Source organism: Leuciscus leuciscus (genome assembly GCF_965113295.1).
Source record: "Leuciscus leuciscus genome assembly, chromosome: 12".
NCBI lineage: Eukaryota > Metazoa > Chordata > Actinopteri > Cypriniformes > Leuciscidae > Leuciscus > Leuciscus leuciscus.
Window position 1 is genome coordinate 10,620,316 of NC_138736.1, and position 21,487 is coordinate 10,641,802.

The 21,487-nt window shown below is 36.9% G+C and overlaps 1 protein-coding gene across 1 annotated transcript in view; it reads right to left on the reverse strand.

Moving 5' to 3' along the window:
* Positions 1-21,487, reverse strand: part of atxn1a (ataxin 1a) — a 113,071-nt gene that overhangs the window by 81,047 nt on the left and 10,537 nt on the right. The window contains exon 2 of the mRNA XM_082185178.1: positions 808-1,001. The gene's annotated coding sequence lies outside the window, so the exon portion shown is untranslated. The remainder of the gene's footprint in view (positions 1-807; positions 1,002-21,487) is intronic.

Below are 21,487 nucleotides of genomic sequence, written 5' to 3' on the forward strand. Positions count from 1 at the left end.
AAATTTTACGAAGTCTGTAAACAGGACTTTAACACAGGCCAGAGATGGGACACGCTGAAGACGGATGCAAAGAAGAGATATATATTGTAGGCATGAAATATTAAAATATTGAATTGTGGGTGGGAGTTTATAAATATATATAGGCAACTGACTATCTTCAGAAAACTTTTGATGGCATTTTCTTTTCCCCTTACCTCTGTGTAAAGTAGTGTTTATAAGCACAACGCTGCTTTGTGTATCAAAGAAACCGCTGCTGTTCCATAAGCGCCACCTACTGTCAGAAAGTGAATTTGCAGATTCATTCAGTCCGTCTGCTGTTTTTGTTTTGAGCGGGTGTCTTATGTAACATAACTTCACAAATCTAAAGTCAGACCATTCTGTTTTTGCTTAAAATCTTGTACTTGTAAAATTTTACAATCTAATTCAAAACAAAAACAACTGCTCATGCAACATGTGTGTAGGATCATCTTAGTTTGAGATGCCTCCAATTTCAAATGGCTACAGATATTTTTTTGTTTAAGATCAGTGTGGCCTGTTAAAGAGCAAATAAACAACAAATAAATTTGCTTAAAGAAAAAAATCGGCAACTGGTTATCAGAATCGGCCATTTTGCTTGTAAAAACCCCCAGAATCAGCCATGAAAAATCATGATAGGTACATCACTAAACAAGTCTCTCTTTCATAAGAGGTCTATTACGAGTACATGTGTTTTGAAGTTGGAGGTAAATAAGCTTGACCTAAGAAAGTATGAGTCTTGTGCACAAGCCAATCTAGAAACGTTCAAGTGAAAGGAAACTGCTGTCTTACCCAATCGGGAGGATACAGGTGGATCTTGAGCAGGTAGAATGTTCCGATGTTCAATCGGAGAGAAGGGTCCAGCTGAAAGCACTGTGATGGGGACGAGTAAATCTCTCCTCCTGCTGTCTGAGGGGACGGCTCGTGATTCCCACTCTGTCTGTCCACGTCGGCGTCTGTCTGGCTCCAACTACCCTCACCATTCCCTGCCACATTCAAAGACAAAGAGGTTTACACTTCAGCGATGAGCTCCAAGCAGCTGTTGTGCTATATTACATTATATTGTACTGCTAGACTGTATATTTGATCATGATTGGGACTACTGTTTTGACCAATCAACATCCAGAACTGAAACTGTGTTTTATAAATTAGCTTTAATTGGATACATCATTTTAGAAATATATTAAATATGTCGATATACATTTATATCTATCATTTATTAAAACAAATGTGTTCTGAAATCCTCTTGCAATGCTACTGTCACTCCTCTTGAATATGTAACCAAGGTAACAAGAGACTAGTTGAGAATGTACTTTAAATAGTTTCAGCCATATGATCCAGTGAGACTTTAGGTTTGGGATTTACTTTACTATCAGACTAAAACCATCCATCGAAAATAAAAAAGATTAACTAAAGATGGATGGATGGATGCTTTATTAATCCTGAAGGTTATTCAAGGCATCCAGCAGCTTATTCAACAAAAAGACACTAGTACACACAATATCAAATACAACAAATATAATTGATAACAATCCATATCTTTTTTTTAAGAAATTATTACTTTTTCAGTAAGGATGCATTAAATTGATCAACAGTGACAGTAGATACATATATAGTTACAAAAGATTTCTATTTCACATAAATACCGGGTTTTTTTAACCTTCTTTTCATAAAAGTATACTGAAAAAAAGTATTACAGTCTCCACAAAAATATTAAGCAGTACAACTGTTCTCAACATTAATAATAATAATAAATGTTTCCTGAGCACTAAATCAGCATATTATAATGATTTCTGAAGGATCATGTGACACTTAAGACTGCAGTAAAGACTGCTCAAAATGTATCTTTGCATCACTGGAATAAATTACATAAAAAAAAAAAAAACGTATTTTAAAATAATAATAAATAATTCTTACAATTACTGAAGAAGAAAAAAAGTACCGACCCAAACATTGCATAAAATACATTATATTTATTAAATTACGATACATTTATCTGATTTCATTCCAATAATACAGTCGTTCATCAGTAAGTGTACATTCCTCTAAAGCCATTTTTTTAGCCATAATGTTTTTTTTTCTTCTTAAACTGCCTGACCTCTCTGTCCAGTTTAATGGTTCATTCCAGGACTGAGCGGTATGAGGAAAAGCTGTTTAATCAGAATCACTCTCCGGGTCTCTGAAGCTCCTTGGGGAGACCGCATTCACAAAACAAACATTGGACACTATTTATAGATGCCTGTCGACATGGCAACCACTCTTTGTTTGTTTGAATCAGAAACTATTTCTCCTTTTTTCCCCTCAAATGTTTCGCTTCTTGCTTCAAAGCAGACGCTGAGACTTAAGACGCTCAGTTGTCTCATTTCGCTCTGGTATGTTTCTCCAAAACAAGAGGCAGGGTGGAGGGTATGCTCTGGCAGGACGATACGAGTCCTTTTGTGCGTTTGTGTACAAGCCTGTGCTCTTAAAAATTGCTGTGTCAAATCTATTCCGAGTAAACCACAAGTTAATCTTGTTTAGATGCCATCACCTATGGCAACAAGGGCGGCACATACAGTATTTACGCATGTAAAGGAGTCACAAGCTGTTTACATCAGTCTAAACCAGATTGGTTGAAATTTTATTTGAAAAACTGCAGGTCAGTTTCACATCTGATTGAAAAAACAACCCGTTGAGTAAAACAAACCCTGGTGCGAGTGTTTTGTACAGTACATTAAGGTCACAGATCTGGCAGAACTGAAAACACACAATTTAAATTAATTGTCTCCATAGAGAAATTGATTTTTAACATACATAATGTAAACCTTTCAAGACTCTGAATGACTTCTCACTCCTATAAAAGCATTGCAACTGACATAACAGTACCTGTACAATCTCAAACAACTTATGTATTTCAATAATTTGCAATAACCTTCAATTATATTGTGGTTAATATGGCATAATTAGTAGTTCACTCCCTCAATGATGTGGTACATGGTTTAGAACTCGTTATTAAAGATTAATTTGAAATTCCTAAGGAGAAAATGAATGGGGAAAATCATTCTTGATCTTTACTGGAACCTTGAGTTCTGCTGCTACAACACTGAATAAAGGCTAAACGCAAATTTTGTGAATCAGACATGCATGCAAACAGGTATACGTAGACACACGATTATACTCACATATAAACCATCACCCTTCCTTGTCTTAGTCAGCAGCGCTGAGTTTTGCTGACTGTTCAAAAAGGCAGGAAAGAATATTAATGTCTGTCTGATGCCCTGCCCACTGTTAGTCAGACACCTCCCACCTCTTTCTTCATAGAGATTACATACATTACACCACATTACAGGATATCTTGGCTTTATTAAGTTGCTATTCAGAGAACTATTTTAGTTAGTCATAATAATAGTACTAACAGTTAGTCATCTGATACGTCAAAACCTAATCACATCTCAGTCAAAATAAGATATAGGCTTACTGGCACACTGGTAATTAGGAAGTGACTAATATATCTATATATACACACACATCTATATCTATATCTATATCTATATATCTATATATATATATACATACACACACACACACACAAACACACACATGCAATAATAACATTATTACAAATTAACATTCATTGTTCATAATTATGCAATTGTAATAATGTATTATGAACAAATATATTAACAATAAAAAAAGATATATTTATTTTAAAAAAACTTTAACCTAGATAAATGCTATCTAGGATATCTAAATGCTAACATTAACCTTATACATTATAAAAGAAAAAGTTATTTATTATTAGTTCATGATGCCTAATGCTTTAACTAATGTTAATGGGCTGAACCGTATACTTTAAACTTATTAATCTGCTTAACTAGCCAAACTTTACAGATTAAAATAAGACCACTTTTTAATGGCAACCAATTCTTACTATGATGATATTTAGAATTAGGCTAAATCACTTTTTTCAAAGAGTTAAATGCAGCTTAGAAACCATATGGCCATAAGCATTGTGACATTGTAATATTACCTTACCGTAACTTTTTCTCTTCTCGTCAATAACAGTTTGTATTATTTTACGTCAAACTGCATTTCTGCCTCTCTAGTATCTAACACTAAAAAAAAGAGCATCTCCTCCTGCTTTCACAAAGAGCAGTCTCTGTTTCTGTTTCCCAGAATTCAGCAGCTGAGAATGGCTGTAGGCTGCTGTTTCTCGCTCATCTATCTGACCAGTTACAGAAGTGTAATGGGTAAATGGCAGCTGACCACAAACAGTCAAATTTGTATCACTTGTATTTGTTCCTTTATGAAACAAGTCAAGAGATAATATTAATCACATGCTGCTAACAATGCTAAGTGATATGTCCTGATAGTCGACTGTGTATTTCGTTGGACAAACTAAACCAAAACACAGTCATGGAGTCTTTTTTTTTTATTTATTTTTTTTTTACAAATCCTGTTTTTAATATATAGCCTGTCTGTCTACTAGAATATGTATTTTCATCTCCTGCTGATTGACACTGAAGTATACAACAGCATAAACTGCACTTCTGTCTCTCACAGCCCAATTCTCATTTCTGGAAGAGAAATGGTTCACCCCAAAAAACAAACAAAAATGCTATAGGGTTATTCCACATTACTCTGAAGTAGGAGAACATAATAACACAAAAAAGACAGACAGACAGGAGCTTTAATCTCCCACTAACAAAATGACCTTCACCACTCATATTTCTAACGCTATGGTGTGTGAGAGAGTGTGTGTTCCAGAGGGCTTTCAGTCTTTACAAAATTCATAATGTCATAAGTGCATCTGCCCATTCACATTAGCAGCTGTGTTTAGATTACTAAAGAAAAGGTTAAAAATGTCTTAACCTCAACTTTCCCTCTCTTTCACACACACGTTTGTTCCACTATATTAGTGAGGACATCTCATAGACTTTGACTTGGTTTTATATCAGTATTTTACATGTTCTATAGACTAACCCGACCCCTACCCTTAAACCTAAACCACACAGAAACCCTTGCAGAACACTAGATTTTAATAGAAACATGATTTGGCCAATTTATAAGCCTTTTTAAAGAGGACCTTTTATGCTTTTTTACATTTTCAACTTTCTTTACTGTGTAATGTTGCTGTCTGAGCAGGAAAAAGGTCTGCAAAGTTACAAAGCACAGTCACACCAAAGGGAGTTATTCTCTATATCAGTGCGCACTGTTTCTGAACTCCTGAAACGCCTCCATATTAGTCTCGAGTTTTCTTCTGCAAACATACATTAGATTAGTACACTACATGCATTAGTAGTGTGTTGAAACTCGCGGTTATGGTAAGGGACGTGAAATTTCCGAAACACACTTGAAGCGGTTGACCAATCACAACACACTGGTCCAGCCGGCCAATCAGACCACATTGAGCTTTTCGGAAGGAGGTGCTTCATAGGGACTGGAACTAAACAGAGCACTACAAACAGACTGCGAAGAGTAAAATATGTGCAGTCTGGCCTAATCGTTGGTGTTCAACAGGTTTCACCATTACTGAGGACATTTTTGAATAGTAAGGACATTTTGGACCTCACAAGCACAAGGTTTGACACCTGTACACACACACACACACACACACACACACACACACACACACACACAGTTGGTTTATCACGTTTGCATGTGTTCCTTTGTTCTCACCATAATCAATTACCAGCATGGATATTCATTTAACAATCACAGCTGTTCATTATTTAGTTCTTCAACATGTGTATAAGTTCCTCACCTTCACTCATTCTTTGTCCGGTATTGTTTGTGCATGGCACACTGTTTCGAGTTGTTGGCTTATGTTTAATAAAGACTGTCATTATTTGTACCTTCTTCTTCATCATTGTATTACCGTTACAGGCAGATGATACAACTGCAGCATGCGCTTATGATAAAAAGAACAATATTGTACATTGGTGTGGATGCTAATATAGTTATCATTGTTATAATTTTTGTTGTAAATCGGCCTTTACTTCTTGCGCCCCCTAGTATTAGTATTACCAATTATTATTATTCAGTCTTCAACATCAACAACACAAATATGGGAATTTACTCCCATTTAAAAATGATAGTTGCAATATTTGCATTTAGCATTGTTGTTGTTTTTTAGTCTCGGATGTCCGCAACCCTATCAGAAAAGAATGTTTTCAAAAATGTTTTCTATGTCATGGCAACCGCTCGTCGGAAATCACGTCACCAACAAGACTTCGGGTTTCTGTCGCTACGTATCGCTGTCAATGTGAACGGCCCTTTAGAAACTACTGAATGAAGCTCCTGGCACACACACGCTGGGCTCAGCGGCAGTTACATAACCGTGAACACACACCCCTATCGGTCAGCTCAAAGTTCTTCTGCTCACTGCAGATGGCTGACCTCTGACCTGTCAGCGCGCAGCAGCCAGTCACGCAGCACACTGCTGACATGGATAATGAAAACACACACAAACACTCCACCCAGAACAAGCTCCATGACAATGACTTACTAGTGAACCGAATGGACTCTTGCTACACAGTATTAACAATGAAGCCCAAAGGGAGTATCTACAATCTAATCATTAAAGGGAAAATTTGAATTTTTTTTAGTTCTGTCATCATTTATTCACCCTCATGTGGAACAATTAGATATTATAAATAATATCTAAAATATGAAGAATGTTCTAGACTAGCTACTGTATTACATAAAATTACTATTAGCGTGTAAATTAATTTGTTTGTGTGAACTATACCTTTAAGTCCAGACATGAGGCTGAGCCTTTAGTCGCTTTATGACATGAACGTTGATAATCTGGCAGTTTAGTATTTGCTGTTCTGAACTTGTGTAATGTGTGTGTCCATGAAGTGTAAACGCCATGTAGTTTCATTCAAGAGAACTTGGACTTAGTTATTTGTTTGTTGAACATTTTTTTCCACTCAACAAAAATGGTTGAGAATCTCTAGCTTTTTAAGCCAATCCACATTTTGATGGAAACTACAGGTTACAGAGGCATCGGTGATGAGGCCAAGACTGCAGATCCAAATGCATTATGAGACAAAGGGATTATGATTGGCTAAACCATCCCCACAGTCATCATATAAAGCATTTACCCCTGTACGTATAATTAAACAACATATACACTAGGGATAGACTAGTCTATTTTCTTTTCAAAAGCACAACACAGTTATTAATCCTTTCTACTATAAATTTATAGTGTAATCAAAGTTAATGTACTGAACATGTTTCTATAGCCCTGTTAAATTTGCCCACAACATTTGGGACATTTGACAAAACTGGATAACTTCATTAATCATAATTTTCTAATTATTTACCATTTTGCACACATTTTCTGAAGTTCAAAAAGAATGCATCAAACCAGTCTTAATAAACTGATATGGGGGTTAGACAAAAGGAAGCATGTTTCATTCATCATTCTCGTATTACGCAGCACATTTGAGCTTCAACAAGAGGATTGTTCTTGCGCATCAAGCCGGTTCAGTTGATCTTCTGTTTATGTTAGCTGATTAATGTTTATATGTGAATAATAGCCTAAATTCAATCGGTTCATCATATAAAGTGACCGAGTCTCTTCAGAAAATTTGGACTAAACCACTTAATTCATATGGATTTGTTTTACGATCCCTTAATTAACTTTTTGAAGCGCCAAAGTTTGTTGCGTAGCTGTCTATGGAAGGATTCAGGATCTCAGATTATATTAAAAATATCTTTATTTGTGTTCTGAAGATGAACGCAAGTCTTATGGGTTTGGAACGACATGGGGGTGAGTAATTAAAGGGATAGTTCACTTTGAAATTAAATTTTTGTATGTTTTAGCTTACCTCAAGGGCATCCAAGATGTATGTGTCTTTTTTTCCGCAGTAGTTTCAATTTTGATATTTTTAGGTCAAACCGTTCTTGTCTGTCAGTCATATAATGCAGGTCTATGGTCACTGTCTCAAAGAGCATGCACAGAGTCCAAATTAAAACAATTCCCCATCGTCCAAATTAAACAATTCCCCATCGTAAGACATTGATGGCCCAAGACACGAAACGAGCCGTTTGTGTGAGAAAACAAACAGTATTTATATCGTTTTTACCTCTTGAACACAGCTGCGTCCAAATGATCTGAGAGCGCGGGCGGGTATAGATATATACACTAGATGTCGCATTGGCTACGGTTTCGCAGTAGCCAATGCGACATCTAGTGTATATATCTCATTTGTTTAATTTGGACGATGGGGAATTGTTTTAATTTGGACTCTGTGCATGGTCTTTGAGACAGTGACCATCGACCTGCATTATATGACTGACAGACAAGAACGGTTTGACCTAAAAATATCAAAATTGAAACTACTGCGGAAAAAAGACACCTACATCTTGGATGCCCTTGAGGTAAGCTAAAACATACCAAAATTAAATTTCAAAGTGAACTATCCCTTTAATGAAATAATTAGCATTTTTGGGTGAACTAACCCTTTAAGTACAGCCATCTCTTTGCAAGTAGTAGTAGTGCAATTAAAAATTGCTGTAGGCATGGCATACACACTTAGAAAAAGAAAAGTAAAAAAACAAACAAAAAAAAACACTTTGCCAACATCAACCTCTCCCACATACACACAAGACAGCATGCTCACACACACCAGGCCTCCGTTTCTCTAATTCACTTGCTATGTTGCTGCTGGTTTGTTTCACAACACTGTCACATCCAATGAGATTCTCTCTCTCTGTCCTGGCTTTCTGCCACTAAGTAAGAACGACACAGTAGAGACCCTCTCGCTGTCATTCAGACCAAACCCTCCCCACCATCAGTATTACTTATCAGCGTCTGGCCACTGTCAGCCCATGCACGGCCCAGTCAAACACACTGAGCTCTTTACTACAGAGTAATTCCATGGGCAAATCCACAGAGGGTATAATGCAGGGATTAGAGCTGCAAGGCATTACAATCCAAAACACACACTTCAAACGCATCTCTATTCACCTGCCTTCACTCTCTCTCCCTCTCTCTCTCTCTCTCTCTCTCTCTCTCTCTCTCTCTCTCTCTCTCTCTCTCTACGCTCTATGGCACACAAATGTGCTTCAAATAATTACATGCCAATACCATCGCACAATCAAGTCCAGTAAATCAAGATAGTTGATTTATGGTAGTGCCATGTTCAAAACGAAAAATGAATCTTGTCAAAATGACAATGGTAAAAAAAAAAAAAAATAAAAAAAAAAAAGACTAGTAGTAGCCTAGTACCATGGTACAGGTCCAAAAACAATTCAGTATCATCATGGTCAATTTCAAACAAATCATGGTAACACCATGATAAAACAGTGGTGGCACCATGTCTCTAAAAAACAAGGTAATATCATGGTGCATGTAAAAAAAACAACAACATGGTAATACCATGGTACATATGTAAAAATACAATGTACTATCATGGCACTTATCTAAAAAAACAAGGTAATTTCATGGTGCATGTAAGAACAAGGTAATAGCATGGTACATGATAAAAAAAACTAACGATAACATGGTACATCTATAAACAAGGTAAAACCACAGTACATGTCTAAAAACAAGGTAATACAATGATACATGTAAAAATAAAATAAAAAGGTAGTATCATAGTGCATATGTAAAAAGGTACTGGCACTTATCTAAAAAACAAGGCAATACATGGTGCGTGTAAAAACAAGGTTATATCATGGTACAGTAAATATCTTAAAAAAAAAAAATAAGGAAATTCCATTTACATGTATAAAAAACAAGGTAATACCATTGTACATATGACAAAAAACCTAGCAATAACATGGTGCATGTCTAAAAAAACAAGGTAATATCATGATGCATTTGTAAAAATTCAAGGTAATACCATAGTGCATGTCTAAAAAACAAGCTAATACCATGGTACATCTAAAAAACAAGGTAATACCATGGTACAATGTCAAAAATAATTAATTTTAGTTTGAATCCATTCAGACAAAATAGCCTACTCACTTAATAATGTTAATTGGATAGCTAACAACAATTGATCTGATCCGGAGAGTTAAAAAAAAATACAAAAGTGAACGACAAAAAAAAAGTTGTAAGATATACTTAACGTTTCAGTTCACATTATTTCATGTTATAAAAGTTATATACATCATAAAACTTTATTACTTAACGTTACCTTTCACAATCAGGCTGCCGCTGATGTCCGTTGACTGTGACTGGACCGTTAATATTTGAACCATCGAAGCGCGAATGTATTATGTTGTAACTAAAAAAGAACCCAACGACGTAAACGAATGACCCCAAAAAATGTAAGATAACCCAACATATTGACCCAATATGCATAAACCAACGGTTGGGTTAGAAAAAATAACCCAACGTTTTTTTTACTGTGTAGTACAGCACCATAACATGAAAATAATTATAAGACAGAATTTTAATATCAGTGCAAATAATATGGAAAATGCCCCCAAAAAAGACCTACATATATCATGGAACAGTACATGTTCAGAAATAAAAGTGACATCCTACTTTTTTGTAAGTGCAAGCTGTCTCAATACATCTCTCTTCTCTGCCCTCTTTCGCAGAGCAAAAAGGATGAACACAAGCATGTGCTTTACGGGAGTGGGGGCCTCCTCACAGAAATCCGTGAAAGCAGCACAAACAGAACTGGAGTGAGAATGAAACACCACGAGCTCACTGATGATCCAGCAACGACAGTCAATCGCGTGACACCCCCGCCGCGCGTGTATGTGCGCACATGCGCTATAGGCCTGGCAGACAGTCAGCGGGGACCTGCCGATTCAATCCAAACCAACACAAGATTTCATGACTCTGACAGCACAACCTTTCAGCCTTCCCATGCTCCCCTACAAACGGTTTGTTAACATTGGAGCCTTGGAATGGCCAGATAAAAGGTCGCAAAACCTTTAAGAAAAACTTTTTCTGTCACTTTCAATGAAGACTCTTACATAACAGCTCCACAGAAGTTAGCAACCCCTCAGTGAAACAGGAAACGAAAGGTTTACTGCATAGGCCTACTGAACCAGGGCTGGACTGGGACAAAAAATCGGCCCGGGCATTTTGGCCCAGACTGGCCCACTATATGATCATAAACACAACCCATCTTTGCACGCCCTTAATTATATGCATACCAACTCCTATTCCTTAAAACCACTAATGCCATGTCATGAGTGAGTATAGGAACGAGTGAAAATTTGACATTTATTAATTAATACAGTTGAACTATACTCCACAGTGATGAATCCTAAAACAAGCTATAAGCTGCAATGGCATAGCAATACCATTGTTTCTCACAGGATTTTTGGTAAAACTGTGGTGGGTGGACCTTGGTTCTTCTAGGGGGGTCCGGGGGCATGCCCCCACGTGAGAAAATTTTGTGCATTTTAATGTTAAATTCATCAATCTGGTGCACTTTGAGAGTTCAAAATTAAAATCTCCAACCCATATTCAGTGTGCAAATTAAACGAAAAATTCAAACCTCTTTTAGTTACAGTGTCTATTTACATTACACCTACTACATAATAATAGTTATAATATTAATCCAATGACAGTAATAGCCATATTTTGTAAAACAAATGCACTAAAAAATAAAGGAAACTTTCATAATTAGTTTTGTACCAATTTCTATACTTGAAAGAGATAAGCACATGATCTTTTATTTTGACGCAAACTGCATCAAGCTTTTATTTTGGCGGAAAACATTGTTTACAAACGCCTCTAATTAAATTTCTAGTGAATTGCGGTAATCGTCTTTATATACTGTCTATGTAATCGTCAACTATGCAATGTGGAAATAATCTGTAACTGGGTTATGGGTTCCTACACTCGATCATGACATAGCATAAGTGTTTTGAAAGTAGTTCTGCTTACCGCAGGCTCTACACTTTCTCATCTCTCTCCTGATCCTCCTCACTATCATCATCATCACAGGAGCTGATGAAGGGCAGAAAACATATATTTTGACACATTTTACTGTGTCTGCTTTAAGGGCCTGGTTCAATTTTTTCACGCTATTTCTCTGCACAATCCTTGCGTTTCTTCTCCATCTCGCAGACTACTTTGACAGATACAACTGAAACTGCTGCACGCGCGCTCACTAGTTTAAAGTTGTGATTGGGCCAGCCCAGTGTCAATCAAGAAAATAACCAATAGAAACACGTAGGCCGCTGATCTACGTGTTTCATGGGCTGGTCTGTCAGAAAAAAATAAATAACACTGACTTTTTTTGACCACTGACTGCATTACACCGGCACAAACCCAGCGCCGCCAATTAAGCAAAACAAAACAAAACGAATGGGCCGCCGATGTACAAATTTTATGGGCCGTAAAAAAAAATAAAAAAAAAAAAAAAATTATGTATGAGTATGAGATGTATCGGCCCAAAAAGCACGTCGGCCCACCGGGCAAATGCCCGGTATGCCCGATGGCCAGTCCAGCCCTGTACTGAACTGACCCTCAAAATCCTCGTTGACGGTCGGGTGTGCAACACATGATATGACTAATTCTGAAAACAAAACCTGTTTTACAAAGCAGAGCTGTTTTTCCAAAGAGCTACCCAGTGACCTGAGTATGCCCGTCATGTGACCCACCTTGTGATTTTTATCAGGAAGAGTAGGCCTATTTAAGACCTGCACGCCTGGGGTGAAAATGCTTGTTTGATGTAAGATTGTTATTTATATTTGTCTATATCAGGGTGTCTGCAGGACTTTTAAAATAAAATTCACGGCTTTTTATGAGCTTTAAACCCATTTAAGAAAAGGGAGTGTTATAATGAAATATGCGTCCTGCATAAAAAAAAGGGGTTGTTTTTTTGCATAGGTCTGACCAAAAACAGCAGAATGAAAATGCAAACTCACTCCCTGAGTCCCTGCCAGTAGGTGGCATTGATATCCATATAAAGGCTAGATGTCTTAAGGCACTTCCGGCATCACCGGCGGCCATCTTACCACAGGGAAGCTATGAATTAAGGTGAGTGATCAGCGCGCACACAAATCCTCTTATCTCGCTGAAATCTTGACGGATTTACAAACGGTTTGGCTTCTTACAAACGTTATTAAAGTGGCTATAATTCTTTCATATGGAAGTCCATTGTTATAATTATTCATATGTATGCAGTATCATAACTACATCTCTGACGTTTATAACAAACCAAACCGTTTGAAAATCGGTAGAAAATTTTGCAAGTTATGGTTATTTAAAAGTACATGCACCATGTTACGAGTGAGCGAGCACCCTGTGGTAAGATGGCCGCCGTGTGCGGACGTCGACCTCCATTGGCCAGCAGCGCGCACGAGACATCTAGCCTTTACTATACGATATCTATGGTAGGTGGTGCTTATGGAACAGCAGTAATAGTGGTTACCCCGGTAACACCTGTAAACAAAGCAACTGTACCTATTAGAATGATGTGAAGAGTCTGCAGGTATGATATAGGCACCATTAAGAAAACATTGTCATAATTCATCAAGAGTAAATCAATAAGCAATCGCTTAGCATAAATGCGTGGTAGGTTATTTATTGATTGCGAACTGCTCTGAAACCGCGAGCCTGTAGAACACGCGTAACTTTTTACTTTGAAACATGAAGCACTCTCTTTTAATTAAATCATATCCATTTAATTTAATAAAATGTTTAATAATCAATCACAATACACTATATCGTGATTCCTGTTTTACAGTGCCCAAATTTAAGACCTATTGAAATTATCATTTAGACTTCTCTTATAACACTCAAGATACTTAAGACTTTTTATAGCCTTAATTTTAGACCTGACCCATGGGGACCCTGCTATATGATCACTATTCTGTAAAACTACAGACAAAAAGTGTGCGTGTTTGTGTGTGTACAGCAGACACATCAGGGTCCCTCATTTCTTGTCTCTGCGGGTCTCTGTTTGCGATGACCCCTGCTTATGTAATGAAGGATGCAGAGACACACACACACACACACACACACACACACACACACACACACACACACACACTTACTCTAAAGAGCTTCTTGCTGCTGTTATTTAGCCCACACTTGGTCTAAGGATATCTGCTAAGATCTGAAGCCTTCTGGTGTCTGGCCTATTATTATTATTATTCATTACTAAATAAATAAATACTGTAGTTCATAACCTTGTGGGCTGAAACGATTGTTTTATATGTTTGAAAGAAATCTCTTATGCTCACTAAGGCTGCATTTATTTGATCATTAAAAAACGTAATATTGTGAAATATTATTACAATAGAAAAAAACTCTTTCTGTTTTAATATACATTTTAAAATGTATTTCTTTGATGGCAAAGCTGAATTTTCAGCACCTTCAGTGTCACGTGATCCTTCAGAAATTATTCTAATATCAACTCTTGAATTGTCAATACAAGATATTGACCAAAAATAACATCATAACATTCATTTCCATCAAGAGGTGCATACATTTTTGGTCAAGATATTGCATTGACAATGCAAGAGTCCAGCACTCTGTAGAGTCTCCTCCAGCACATCCCAAAGACTTTCAGTGAATTTAAGGTCTGGACTCAGAGTTGCAATTTCATGTGTGAAAATTATTCTTCATGCTCCCTCACAACCATTCTTTCACAATTTGAGCCTGATGAATCTTGACATTGTTATCCTGGAATATGGCCATGATGTATCTTCCTACATGGTAGTTTAAGAAATGAAAAGCTACACACTCCATCAATTAGGGCTAGAAGAACTGTTTCCAAGCATATAACATGCTAGAAACATAATAATCACTGCAATAATGATCCTTAAGCATTTGCTTATTTAAATCCAGACAGCGACTTTTTTAAGGCCGGGCAGTATAGCCACAGAAGAATAAATAAACATGAAGAATAAATTCACAATTCTGATGTTTTATTGGGGGAAAAAAAAAACATTTATGACCAATAATATATTTTGTCAATACAATCATCATGTGCAAGTGTGGTAAAAAGTTAATTTTAGGCCTTGTACATAACTCAATGAACTTTAACCTCATGGTAAACCGATATAAGACTCCTGAGAGGTACCATGGATCAGGGGATCCCCCAGTTGAAGTTTCACCAATGACCCCACTAGTTTCCACACACCATATCGATTGCAGCTCAATGTTCAGTCTCCAACCCACGCGATACGCTTACAGATTCAAATACAAGAACACAAGAGGCCCGAAATAGCTCTTCCCTGCATATACTCACCCTATATAAACTGCAGAGTACACACCCATTTCACACACAACATTACATAAAAGCGTGTAAAGGCATCTTACTCGCACGCACACAAAAACACAAGGTGACACACGCCCACACAAACATACATCTCCTTGACAGTCCATTCTGAAGATGAAAGACTGAAAGTGGGGCAGATGATGACAAGAAAAAATGAAAACGACTGCAGTGGTAGAAATAAAAAGACCCCCTCCTCCTCCCATAAGCATAAATACACCAACACAGCTTCACTTCATTATACGGTCCCATTCAAATCCGCATCACCAGGGGGAACGGGCCACTCAGCCCTGCAGAACCACAGAGAAGCACCGGGATAATTGATAAGTAATTGAGGGAAAGATCTGGGGTCTTTTAATTAACCATAAGAGAAGCGCTGCACAATTTTAAGTAATGGTTACCGAGAAGCCCTTAAGAAGAATTCCCAGATTAGACTGCAGTGCTTCATGTCTTTTCAACTGACCTATTTAATGGAAAAACTTCTTATCAGAAACAGAAATACTACCAGTACCATCTGACCCCTAGTGATAAGTTAGCATGATTAAACTGCAGTGAGAAAACGAAATAAACCAAGTGAGAGTGGAGAGCTGTCATCTATGGAAACAGAAATTAGTTGACTTTGATACCATACAGATTATTTTATGTTTGTGTGTAATAACAAGCATACATTATTAGTTATTAATTATAGGGTTTTTTTCAGCTTTTTGACAATCATAAAATTATTATAAAACAAAATAAAAATGTACTTTCATTTTTTTTTTTACCCTATTATATTTATGCTATCTAAACTACAACGATTATTTATTAATTATTGTTTTTTAGCTTTGACACAATAACACAATCATTAGAAAACAAAAACAAAACATGGCGTGCATTATAAAAAATAATATGATTAATAATTATTCATTTCTTTATTTTTATCCCATCATATTTATGCAGTCGTTTTGTAAGGAGTCCCTTTTTGTGAGGGAACGCAAAACATTTTCGAGAAAACGCAATAGAACTGACACATTCTTTTTTTTATATCGCCATCATGTCCCTTTAGGGGTTGATTTTAAATTATATTTATGCAAAATAGTTTTTCAGTCAAAACTGTTCCAAATGCCTTAACAGTTGCCCAAAACACTAATTGTTTTAAAGAAAAAGAAAAAATAAATAAATGAAATGCTCCACATTGCTCATATGAGAAGGAAGGGCTGTGAAACGTAAACAGGAATAATTATGCAAAAACTTATGCTACTTTAACACTGTTGTTTCCTATTGAATGGACATTGATGTTGAGTGCTATTCTTTGGATAACTACGGATAAATATTGAGGATAGCTATCTAAAGTTATGTGTGCCTTGCCATGAAATGCGGTTCTTCTGAAAAATAGTGAAACTGAATGGTTTTTTTTTTACCACACCAAACAGAAAAAAAATCCTCTTTACAAACATTTTTTAAATAAATGAATACAGAATGCTTACTGAAGGCCTGATTTATCCTCTGAGATTTGGGAAATTGGAGTAACTATGGAAAGTTGGTGTAACAATGTGTAATTCCTTTACAATGTATTACAAAATCTGCCCTCAGGCTTAAGAGATTAAACACCACCACTGACGACAACAACAACAGCAAGTACACTGCTTTCTAAGCTAGAACAGGCAGGATTGTGAAATATTACTATTGATGGAACGATCACGAGCTACACTTGGCAAACACGACTGTGAGAATTCAATGAAACCTGCTAATCTAGCAAAATCTGAGCAGTTAGAGCGAAGTCTACGGCACATCATCTGCCAACGTTTTTCACAGAGGAAACTATTTGGAAACTGTTACGTTCCCTTGTCTTTGGACTTGAAAGTTTGAAGGCTCGCCGGAGAATGGGAAAGAATGTCTTTGTGCTCAAAGTAGACTATCCTTGAAATTGCGAGTCGACCATATAATGTTTCTTCTAAGGGTGGGATCCTGTCAGAGAATGCTCAGAAAAAAAACACTGCCTCCTCTCTGAAGTTGTTCAAAGCCCAAAAAATACAGTGCTATTCAGTGTTCCACAACACACCCCATTACCCCGCTGTCTCTCTGTCACCGGCTGAGAGAAAACGCCAAAGCTCGGCTTGTGCTCTAACATTGAGGTAACTAGTATGAATGTGTTGCTGAGAACACAGGCGACATGAATCAAATCATTTCCCCAACAGGAAAAAGAAGAAGCCTCCAGCCCCTTTCTGGTATGCCTTTCCTGATGTAATCTCCAGAACAACACAAGCACGCTCAGCGAGATGGCCTTCTTCCCAACAATGACCCCGGCCACAGCGAACACTGACATCTGTTTATTAAGTTCATGGACACTCAAGGTCACATCATCTCAGTCAGCGTCAACTAGAAATCCTTGTAAGCTAGTCTCTGGCAGCTTGTTATGAATTACGTACAGACCTTTACTTGAATCACAATTGCGATGAACGTGGGAACGTGCCAGATCGGCTTGGTTTAGTAGCATTTACCATGATATGCATGGCTGGTGCTACACTCAGTCATACCAGACCATCTCCATGCATTTATCAATTGCACACGCTGAAGGTTGAACTAAAAGGTTGGTAACTGGCTAGTGATGCACCAAAATTTCAGCAAAAGAAAATTTTAAGGTGAAGATGAATTTTCCTGTAGTCCTGTAGTGACGTTTAATTAGCGCTTCTCCATTGGAGCATTTTGATGAGGTGTCAGTGTCTATTTTGTGCAACAATATAGATAAGCTACAACAGGTTAACATGTCAGCTGTGTGGATGCAAGGGCTGGGTATGTTGAAAGAAACAGTACAACTGATGTGTATCATGTCTCATGTAATTGTTCCATCAGTGTTTCAATTGGATAAAAACGTCAATAAAACAGCTTGTAAACAATGTTACACACGTTACCTCAGGAAAGCCATTCAATGACCATAAACATGTTAGTTAGCTAGAAAAAAAGAGAGGAGCATTTTTCCAAATATGTGCACTATATTACATCTATAACAAACTTTATTTTTCAGTTTCATGAAAATAAAAAAATGTCAGTGCATCACTAGTGCTGGCATGTAATGTTACATTAACTAAGTGGATCCAGGACTTTTTTAAATAATTTATTTCAGTATAAGTTTATTTTATTTAAAGTAATAAAAGTTGTTTTATCTTTTTAGTTCTAGCTAACTATAATAACCCTGGTGCTGATTCCTTTCAGGCTTTGAACATGCCCCTATGGAAGCTTGTTTCCGCCACAGAATAAAAAATAAAAAAGGTAATTGCAACTTTTTATCTCACAAATCTGACTTTTTATCTGACTTTAGAATTGCGTGATATAAAGTGGCAATTGTGTATTATAAAGTCAGAATTGCATGATATAAACTCACAATTCTGGAAAAAAATACTTTTTTTTTACTTAGAATTGGACTTCTGACTCGCAATTACGAGTTTATATCACAATTCTGAGAAAATAATTCAGAATTGCGAGATATAAAGTCGCAATTGCGTGTTATAAAGTCAGAATTGCGAGATATAAACAAAACAAAAAAGTCAGATTTATATAAAAAGTAAAAAGTCGCAATTATCTTTTAAAATGTTTTATTCAGAGGTGGAAACAAGCTTCAATATGTCCTAACCACAACTGAAGAAGAGAGATTTATCAAGTTATCTAGGAAATATGTTCTGTTATTAGATGGTCTTTTCTCATGAAATGGATATCTGTCTGCATTCAGCCAGATGAAGAAGAGAACTCGCCCTGTGCCCTTCCCTTGCGCCTGCTCTCCTTCTCACCTCCAACTGTGAAGGGTAAATAAATAGCAATTCCAGACGTGACATGAAATGTTTAACAGAACCAGTGCCAAGGCTGTAGTATCTATTTTGCATACCACACCTCTCTCCCTAAAAAAACCCTTCAGACACAAACAAAAAGCCCTCAAAACTGATCAATCATTCGTTTTGTTGTGGATATGATGTGTTTTGTTTCATGTATGGGAAAATTCTCTTTTACCGTTCCAGCTAAACCATTGACTTTATTTACTACGCTCAATATGGATTTCTATGATGCCCTTAAAATGCATGCGGGGACGAGCAGACCTCTTTAAACCTGCATTAAGAATCAAGTGAGGATCTGCAGATGTCACAGACAGCTAACATTTCAGGAACAAGACCCATCGACAGCACAACATCCTCATGCCGTGTACTACAGTGACCTCTTTTCCATGTGCTTTCTGAGATGGCGGTTTCGGTTGGGTAACCATCACAAGAGGAGTACAGTAAACAAACAGATATCTGGACTTCCTGTGCAGTAGCTTATGGTAAAAATTCTCAGTCACTGCTGACACCTGGGATACCGCTTTACACGGTGGCCTTCAGATTAACCTCATTCATCTGTGTCAGGCCTCATCAGTCCACTGCCTGCTGCTCATTCAACCTGCAAACCTCCCCATCCCAAAGCTGCTTCAGCACGCTGACAGCTGTTGACACTGTGCAAGAGACGGCCTATTTAGCAAGAACCTTCACATTTATCATTAACAGGCTTTTTAGTTAAGATATAAGCCACTATAGACATAAGATTTTCTCATAAACATACATTTTGTATGCAAAATTGCAAAAGTTGCTAAGGTTTTATGTTTGCTAGCTATTGCTTTCAAAAGAGCCCACCCTCAAGTTTCAATTATATTTTGGTCTCTATATATGGTTTGTGTCCCCCCCTTCTAGTGATTTTTAGGGATGTACGCCATATCAGTCGAGATTAGAGATATTTTAATTCATACATATGCATATTGGATATTCATCGGCCAGAATTGGATATTAAATTGTTCATGCTCATTTCCTCTATTTTACATTTAGATTACTTTTGCAGTCATCTTATGCTCACTTAAAATTAATCTTTAAAAACACGAATAATTTAAAGTTAAAGGGATGGTTCGGAGTAAAATCAACCTTGGGTCCTTTGCACCATGACCTCGAGCCAAACACCCCCCCAGAAGCCTTTTTTCCCTTGGTCGAACATTATTAAAGTTAGAGCTTATTTAGAGATATCAGCCGAATGGCTTAGTGCAGGCGCTAATGGATCCAAGGATGTATCTCGTAAATTACCCCACTAATAATGGCCAGAATGGTACCAAACTTCTACAGTAGTACAAATAGGTTCTGTACTCATAAAAAGAGGCATTGGAAAGTTTGTAAGTACATCAGGAGTTTATTTAAATAACACTACGCCTGATGGCTTATGCTACCGCTAACCCGGATGCCGAGGTCACTTCCGTTATTTGGGAAAAGCACGTAAAAGTCCTGGCAGAAAGCGATGCATAATGTAGTGTAACGACAAATTATATTTTTTTCCGAAGTGTTGACAACTTAGTGGTAAGTAATAATTGCTGCAAACTGGTACTACCAACAAAATATTAGTGCATTCCTGGAAATGGGCGTCATTACACTACATCCTTATGCATCGCTTTCTGCCAGGACTTTTACAGACTTTTCCCAAATAATGGAAGTGACCTTGACGTCCGGGTTAGCGGTAGCATAAGCCAACAGGCAAGTGTTATTTATATAAACTTCTGATGTACTTACAAACCTACAGATAGGAACCTATTTGTACTACTGAAGAAGTTTGGTGCCATTCTGGGCATTATTAGTGGGGTAATTTACTGGATACATCCTTGGATCCATTAGCGCCTGCACTAAGCCATTCGGCTGATATCTCTAAATAAGCTCTAACTTTCATAATGTTCGACGAAGGGAAAAAAGGCTTCTGGGGGGGTGTTTGGCTCGAGGTCATGGTGCAAAGGACCCTTGGTTGATTTTACTCCGAACCATCCCTTTAAATGGAAACTTCAGACAATTTGAATTTCAGCATATGCAACATTTAATATTATATATTAAGATTTATATTATAAAATAAATGATATATATTTAATATTATAGCATAAATAGAATATTTATAATGACAAAAAAACAACGATTTAGTAAATAAATATCCATTTTTCATTCAGTACATTATAATGTTGCAAAGCCTAAATTCACTTGTAGCATTTAACAATTTTATTTAACAAATCACTTTTTCATGTATTTAGACAAGATATTAAAGAATTTTTATATCAGTGCAACACTATTGTTTTCCTGTTTTGCTCACTCAGAAAATGAATAACACACCTCTCATCAATAAACCACATGATTTGAAGATAGCTAAAGTTTAGTTACTTAATATCCAGACCTCTAACTAACAAAAAAAAAAAAAAAAAAATCACCACTAAAAACGTTAGCCAATGGAAAACAGACAGATTATCCTTTTATGATACAGCT